The following is an 8,427-nucleotide window of genomic DNA, read 5'->3' as shown; positions in this document are numbered from 1 at the left end:
TTTTAATGCAACATAGTTTCTGTTGTAGCCAGAGCCCAAATTAGAGTAGTGACAGTGGAGAAAGAGAGCAGGTGACATATTCTCGAGCTATTTGGAAGTGGGAGTTGAAATAATAAATTCCAGGCTTCTGAAGTGGGTGAGTGGAAAATGATGTTGCCATGTGCTGTGATAAGGAAGACAGGAGAAGGGGGCAGATTTAAGGAATAGACAAATTCTATTTTAGATTTGATGGATTTCAGATCCGTGGTCCAGTTCCCAAACCTTTTAAATTCTGTATTCAATCAGCAATTTTTTTAAGGATTCTGATATATGTATATTTACTTATGGATTATATACATGTAATATTTTATCTCATATAATAACTATTAGTAAAACTTAATTTCTTAAAGTTTTAAACTAAATATACTTTACTTAGCAGAAGATGCATATTTTCTTTTTTTGCCTTTTAAAAATGCATTTATTTTATTATTTTTGGCATATGAAAATTTATTTTTGTCATATTTTCACCATCAAAACTTATGATCTTGGTTTTTTCTTCTTGCCTTTGTATAAGGCTCAAAGAGAGACCCTGGCTACTTTGACAACCTTAAAGTGAACTCCAGGAATGTTACCGACAGCATGACCTTTGTTACCATACCCAGCAACCAAAACCTCATCATTTTCCTCAATAAAATTCAAACAGCCATCATTGGGTACCAAAGCTGTGATCTTTTTCATTTTTAATCAGCTGGACCCTGACACACTTCCTGATGGCAGAATTTGGCTGTGTGGCTTCAACCCCTATTATTTCCAGCACAATTCCCTTTGCGTGAGAAACATCTCCGAAAGGGCTGCCCTTCAGGACTGTGCTGAAATGGCTTTCTTGTAGTGTTTATCATGCCACTTCTGATCTTGTCAGTGGCTATGGAGCTTCCAGGGAGTACGAAGACCGCAACACTTGCTCATACTGCTGGCGCCGCAAGCCTGAGCAAAAGAGTTATTCTTTTCTAAGTTATCTCTGCACCCAATGTGGGGCTCAAACTCATGACCCTGAAATCAAGAGTTTCATGCTCCATTGAGTGAGCCAGTCAGGTTCCTTTTTTTTGACTTTTAAAAATCAATTATGGAAAATTTTGAACATACTCAAAAATAGAAAGAATAGGATAATGAACCTGCATATAGCCCTCATCTAGTTCCCACAATTATTGACATAATATTGACATTTTATCTTATTTTATTTGTCTTCTTAAGTTTTTCTTTTAATACCAGTTAGTTAACATACAGTATTATATTAGTTTCAAGTGTACAATATAGTGTGTCAACACTTCTGGTGCTCAAAATGACAAGTGCACTCTTTAATCCTCATTGCCTGTTTAATCCATCCCCCACCCACCTCCCCTATGGCAACCATTAATTTCTTCTCAATAATTAAGAGTCTTTTTCTTGATTTGTCTCTCTCTTTTTTCCCCTTTGCTCATTTGTTGTTTCTTAAATTCCACATATGCGTGAGATCATAGGGTATCTGTTTTTCTCTGACTGACTTATTTCACTTAACATTATATTCTCTAGCTCTGTCTATGTTGTTGCAAATGGTAAGATTTCATTCTTTTTTATAGCTCAATGATATTCAATTATATATATGTATACATATACATATATATAATATAAGATGCATATTTCCCCCACCCCATTTTAATATCTGTCTTTTGGGGGAGCTGAAATGACATCACTGTCATTTCACATATATACATGAACTGTCTATACATACATGAGCTTAGTCACAACAAATCATATTGCCATTATTTGTAAGTTTAAATAAATGTTTAAGTTTAAGTAAATCTAAAAGAGTTCTTGTAATAAGTATTAACTGAACTTCAAAATTACAAGAAAGCTGTGTCATATTTAATTGGCAATATTTTTCCTTCCATGCATATGATGCATGGAAGGAAATATGATGCATTTTATAAACAATGGAAGTTGCAATGTTTTCTTCTATCACCTAAGTGAATCATCTTTGTGCCCCATTTTGGAGATTGGGATTAAATTAAGAGGAAGGGGTCAATAGAGTGGAACACCTTGAACAGATTAAATAAAATATTATCTTAAAACAATGGAAAAATATTCATTACTTTTAACAACCTGGTCACTAGAGGCTTTGATGCGGCAGTGTCAACAGAGGAAGAGGGGCAGCCAGATCACAGAAGTTCAATAAGTGACAACAGATTACGTTAACCACACATTCAATATATCCCAGACACTGGGCCAATTAAGCACTTCTCAGACAACCCTGAGAAGAAGTTATGATTATCTCTATTTTAAGAAAATAATCAGAGACTTGCAGAGTTTAAGTGACTTGTACCAGGTCACACAGTTAAGTGGCCCTAGCAAAATATGAACCATGTTGAGCATTTTAAAAGCTGAGCTCTTAAATAATATGTGATAGTGTCTCCTGGCACGAGGCTAGTTAGTGAAGATGGAGTCTGAGGGTAGATAACTATTCTTCCAGGAAGCCAGATATCTTGCCTATAGTTAAAGCAGAAAGAAAAGGAAATAAACGGCCAAGTGTAGAGTGAGAATTGAATATTTTTATAGGGTGAAGGGAATGAGGCAGGAAAGAGAATTTGAGGCAGTTAGGCAGGAGAGAGAATAAGTATAACAAAACCCCTAAGGATCTAGAGCACAGGAGGGAAGTTCAGCCTTGAGGACCAGGAGGTTGCCTCCTCTATAGGGGGATGAAAGTGGTAAGAATTGGAATCAGGTGCAAATAAGTATGAAGGCTTTATGTGGGGAGGAGGAAGAAGAGGCAGTGGAGATTCCAAGTTCACATTATTTATTTTCTCTGTGAAGTAGGAGACAAGGCCATTGCTTAGACTGTGTGGAGGAAGGAGAGAAAACAGGTAGTGGTCAGACCTGATAGGACTATTATTAAGCTTTAAACAGTAGCTGTGGGGAATGGGAGCTGGTACAGTTTTGAAATTTTATACTATAGAGAGAGACAGTGATTGGTGGACAAGGAGGCAAGGGAATCAAAGATTGCAAGAAAGGTGGAGGGAGCTGACAGACAGAAGAAAATAGAGGGATCAGAGTCCTGGAAGTCTCAATGAGATTATTGGCTTGGCGGATGTAGGAGAGAGCTCCAAATTTCAAAGGGAGAAGAGAGTTGCACTTAGGCATTTGAGCCTTCATAGCAGGGACACTTATTTCCCATCCTCCCAATGACCATCCTTCTAAATGCTCTCCTTTATGGCAGCACTGGAAATTTTAAAGTTATGTTTCTCAGACTCCTTGTGGGGTTTCAATTCAGAATCCTATGAGAGGCACTGGGTTGAGATTTGCGAGGTACAAGAGGAGAAGCCATTTTTCCTTAGCTGCAGCTCCAGACAAGCACATCAGCATCTGCAGAGGGCAGACATCTGGGCAGCCATGCCAGGACTTCCAGGCATCCTCCTGAGAACCACCTCCTTGGGTGCTGAGATCCTCAGCATGGTTTCTACAATGTATGCATTTCTCAATCTCATGAACCCTAGCAGTGTCTTCTCTCTCCTTTGCTCCCCTGGACCTTGAGAGAGTGTATAATCCAATATTTTAAAAAAATCCCCTTTATACTTGTGCCTAAAGAGCTTTCTGTTTTCCTGACATAACCTAGGCTAATATATCTCCCCACCCCAATTCTTCATTTAATCTGAATTATGAGCTTTTTTGTGATCATATCAATATTGGTCAGGATTATCATATCTGTTTATTAGGATTCTTGGTTGCAAGCAACATACAGAAAATATAGCTACTTTTAAAAGAAAAGAAATTTCTTTAAAAGCTTTCAGACTTGTTTCAGTCTGTCACTCCCTCTCTCTCTGACCCTCCCCTGCTCACGCTGTCTCTCTCTCTCTCTCCTAGAAATAAATTAAAAAAAAAAAAAAAAAAAAAAAGCTTTCAGACAGCTTGTGGGCTTGCAAGGAAGGCTGGAGAACCAGGCTATGGGAATCAATCTAGACAGTGGAGGGGAAACAAAAATTATGCCACAAAGTCAAGTGCAGTGACTGCTGCTGCTGAGCTCAGAGGCAAGTTTGCCTAACTGATGAATCCATGCCCCTCTGCTCTGGATATAAAGGGGAGGATCTGGACTTCCAGCTTCAAGTGACAGCTCTGTCTAAAAGATGGAGGAAGCTCAAATAAGAGATTTAGAAGCTGGGAAGCCTCATAATTGATAAATGTCTACTCTAACATCCAGTTTTTTGTGTGCTATGGTTTAGATCCTCTTGTTTTGTCTGGCAAACCCTCCTGTTTGCTCCTTGTCCCTGCTGTGTACTTATTCTTTAAGAGCCAGCTTCCTCCTTGAAACTTTTCCACATGGAAGTGTCTGCATCCTGCCCTGAATTCCTATAGCAACTTGTATCTTGTTCGACCCTATTAAATTCTAACTTGTTTGTATTGATATTTGAAGTTAAAACTATTAAATTTATAGCATATTTAACATTGAATGAACATTAGAGCTCATTTAGTAGCTCATCAGCTCCTTGAGGTCACGGCTTGCTTTCCCAATATTGTGTAGCCACAATTCCCAGCATAACACTTACTTATGATAGATACAACATAAATGTGAACTTGAAGTAAAGGAACTGCACCAAGATTTGCTTATCCCCATTTCCATTCTCTTTTCTAGCCACCTCCCTCCATCACCACCAGCTTGTCTTTGATCCTAATCCCTCCCACATCCTCTAGGATCTTATTTCACTCTTTTATTTTTTCTGGAATTTTCAATCAACCTCTTTATAGATTTCTTTACAGTGGTCTGAATATGCTCAAACATCCCCTGTTCTACAACCACCTTTCTTGGTTATCTTTCCTTCCATCTCCACACTTTATAAAAATAGTTTATATGTAGCCTCCTTGTTGTCACTTCACTCTTGTCTCTCTCCTCTTTTTCTTGAAGTCTGTCTTGTTTCCTCTTCAAGGTGACCACATTAGCCTGTTCCGGGGACCGTTTGCCCGCATCCTCTTTGGCATCCCTGGTTGTTTGCCACTGGTGATCACGTGACCACTGCTGTCTCTTTTCCTATGAGACTGCACTCCTGATTCCTCTGCTGCCTTTCCTTCCTCGTTGCTCTAGTGAACATTCATCAGCTTTTGGCTGCTTAGCATTCTGACCCCTGTCTGTTTGGATAAACCGCTGGGATAGGGGTGTGGAAGCAGGCAGAACCCACAGGTGGGGTGGAAACCCTAACTCTCCCTTTCCTCCCTACACCCCCTACATGCTGCTAGCGTGCTGGCTCATGGCCGGTGCCTTGTCAATCAGAGGCTCCTGCCCGCGACAGTCAGAAATTATTTCTGCAGGTGGAATAGCACTAAAAATCTCCTACCCAGAGCAGCGGTGCAGCTCAGCACTGCTGAGCATACCCTGGAGGCAGCACTGCATTGATGTTCTCACCAATTATTACTGGGGCCTACGTGAGCTTGTCCTGGCTAACAGCTGCTGGCCTCAGTTGGTTCCTTCTTGTTTTCTGAGGCTAGTTCTCCTGTTCCTGCTCTCTGAAAACAAGCCCGATATCCTGTCAGTAAATTCCTTTTCTGCTTAGATGAGGCAGAGTTAGTTGGGTTCTGTGGTTTGCTCTGAAGATCCCTGGCGAGCACATTTTCTTTTCTTCCTAATCCCCCTAAATGAAGGTGTTCCTCCTGCCTCTTTCCATGTCTGTCTTTTTTCACCATCCTCACTTTCTGCTGGCAAACTCATCTATTGCCTGTGTCAGTAATCACCTTTATGCCAATTTCTCCTAAATCTTTTTCTGGATTCCACTTCTCTCCTAAGCTTTGACCTAAGTTCACACTTAGATCCAAATGCAGTTCCAAATGCACACCCTTGCATGTCCTTCTGATGCATCAAAATGAACAAGAGTAAAACTCAGACTCACCAGCTCTGATGTTGCTACTAAATCTATTTCTCCTCCAAATTTCTCTCTTTCTTGCTGAACATCCAGACTCTATTTTTCTATCTGTGCCATCCCTTACATCTCCAAATGAACAGTACCAAGTTCATTTTATTTTATTTTTTCAGGACCAATACCTTGTATTCTTCATTTCCCTGATATTGTCATTACTCGTTGTCACCTGAACAATTGTCATATGCTCCCTATTGAGCTCCTACCTCTAGTTGTTCTTTTGAATTAACTTGACACATGCAGTCATATTAAATTTCCTAAAACACTGTTCTGCTTATATCATCCTCTTTCTTGCCCCTTCATATCCCTTCAGTGCCTTCAGGCTAAAGAGAAAACTCTAGAACTTGACTCTCAAGCCACCCACAATCTGATTCACCTTGTTTATCCTATACATGGGATTTCTTTGAGAATTTAATGACCGTGATCATGTTCCATATTTTCCCACCTTGAAGCCTTTGTATTTTCTTTACATGAAGTGTCTTTCTCCATAGCTCACCGTAAGCATTACCTTGAGTTCCAAATCAAATACCATCTCCTCCAGGAAGTCCTTCTCCTAGTCCCCATATAAAGTACTTCTCAACTATTAATATGCATATGAATCACCCAGGCATCTTGTTAGAATGCAGATTCTGGTGCATTAAGTCTGCTTAAAATCGAGGTCCGGGATTTGATATTTCTTTCTATTTTTTTAAAGTTTATTTTTATTTGTTTTGGGGGGAGGAGCAAAGAGAGCGAGGGAGAGAGAGAGAGAGAGAGAGAGAGAGAGAAAGAGAAAACATCCTAAGCAGTCTCTGTATTGTCAGCACAGAGCTCGATGTGGAGGGCTTGAACTCCTGAACCGTGAGGTCATGACCTGAGCTGAAACCAAGAGTCAGAGGCTTAACCAACTAAACCACACAGGCACCCCTGGGATTTGATATTTTAACAAGTTCCTCCTTGATGCTTGAGGGTCCTGGGCCACTCTTGGAGTAGCAGGGCCCTGGAGACAAGCATGTTCTTGCACTAAACCATAGGGCAAGGTAACAAGGCAGGAACTGTATATTTATTATTTCACTTACAATATTACATAAACTTTAAAGTCCCCATTTTGCCTCCTCAAAGACAAGGATTGGACTAAGCTCATCATTATCTTGTTGAATACAGTAGCTCAATCAATTTATTCTAACTGAATTTAATGTGCTCCTTGTATCCTCTCCTTTTCTACTCAGTGGTTACCCTCACCTCTTAGCTTAACTGTATTTTACATGGGTAGATACATGGAAAGAATAGAGTCCGTCATATGTGATATGCTGTAGGTAAGGATAACCCAGCATGTTTAAGATAATCTTCATTTAATTATTGTTGTGTCTATGGTTCTGAAGTACCAACAACCGAATCTACTCCAGCTCAAGCGGAAAAGGAATTTATAAAAGCATGTTAAGTAGCTCACAGACTTGTTGAAAGCGTCAGAGACTACACAGCTGAATCAGTGCATAAGTTGTACCAAAGGACTCCCCAGCCATACTTTTTTGGGCATCGATTCTGCAGTTTACCCTGTACATGACAGTAGTCCTGGAACTTCAGATGCTACTGCTTCTGAAACCTGTCTGCAGCTGCCCAATCTCACCACAATGGGTTCCATTCAGGGCCCATTCCTTCATGTTTTAGTTCCTGATGTGTAACAAATTAACACAAACTGAGTGGCTTAAAACAGAAGATATTTATTCTCTCACAACTCTGGAGGCCAGAAGTTTAAAATTAATATAGAAATCAGGGAAGTTCTTGGCATGGTGGTGCTTCTGCCAGAGACTCTGGGGGAGAATCCATCCCTTGCCCCTTACAGGTTGTGGTAGTTACCAGCATTTCTTGGCTTATGGCTGCAAACTTCTAGTCTTCAAGGCCAGCATCTTCAAAACCTCTTCTGCTCTGCCATCACATTGTCTTCTCCCCTTTGTATATGTCAAATTTCCTTCATCCTCCTCTTAACAGGATACATGTGATTCATGTGGAGCCCCCAAGATAATGCAGGTTGATCTCCCCATCTCAATGCCTGTAATTGAATTACATCTGCAAGTTCTTTGCTATGTACAGTACCATTCACAGGTTCCAGGAATTAGGACCTGACATCTTTGGAGGCCATTATTCATCCTACTACAAACACAGTGGTGTTTGCTTCTGAATTGAAGTCTCGCTCGTGTGCATCTCATTGGTGGAGCCTAGGTCACATGCCTGCTCCTGTGCTGCAAAGAAGGCTAGGGAATGAGCTTGTCAGGAAAGGCATTCAGAGATGAGAGGTGGCCAAAATATTTGTCTACTGCCAACTACTCCAGTCTCCAAAACTTTGTAAAATTGAATTTTGGCTAAGAGAATATGCTCACTAATGAATGTTTTGGGCACCAAATTTCAAGCTTTGCATTTATTGACTAGGAAAACCATCAATTTAGAAAAACATTTTCTTTGACTTGGGGTGGGGGATGGCAAAACACAATACCCAGGTATGGTTTGGGGGCTGTAATCCTCTTTGATCATAGGAAAA

At 40.3% G+C, this 8,427-nt stretch overlaps 1 pseudogene; it reads right to left on the bottom strand.

Annotated features, from left to right (window-relative positions):
- Positions 1-516: 516 nt before the first annotated feature.
- LOC144229029 (small ribosomal subunit protein uS12 pseudogene) lies at positions 517-945 on the bottom strand (annotated as a pseudogene).
- Between the last annotated feature and the right edge of the window lie 7,482 nt (positions 946-8,427).

Source organism: Crocuta crocuta, unplaced genomic scaffold (assembly GCF_008692635.1).
Source record: "Crocuta crocuta isolate KB4526 unplaced genomic scaffold, BGI_CrCroc_1.0 scaffold153, whole genome shotgun sequence".
In the NCBI taxonomy this organism is placed as follows: Eukaryota; Metazoa; Chordata; class Mammalia; order Carnivora; family Hyaenidae; genus Crocuta; species Crocuta crocuta.
Note: the sequence above shows the minus strand (reverse complement) of the source record. Positions and strands in the feature narration are given on the sequence as shown.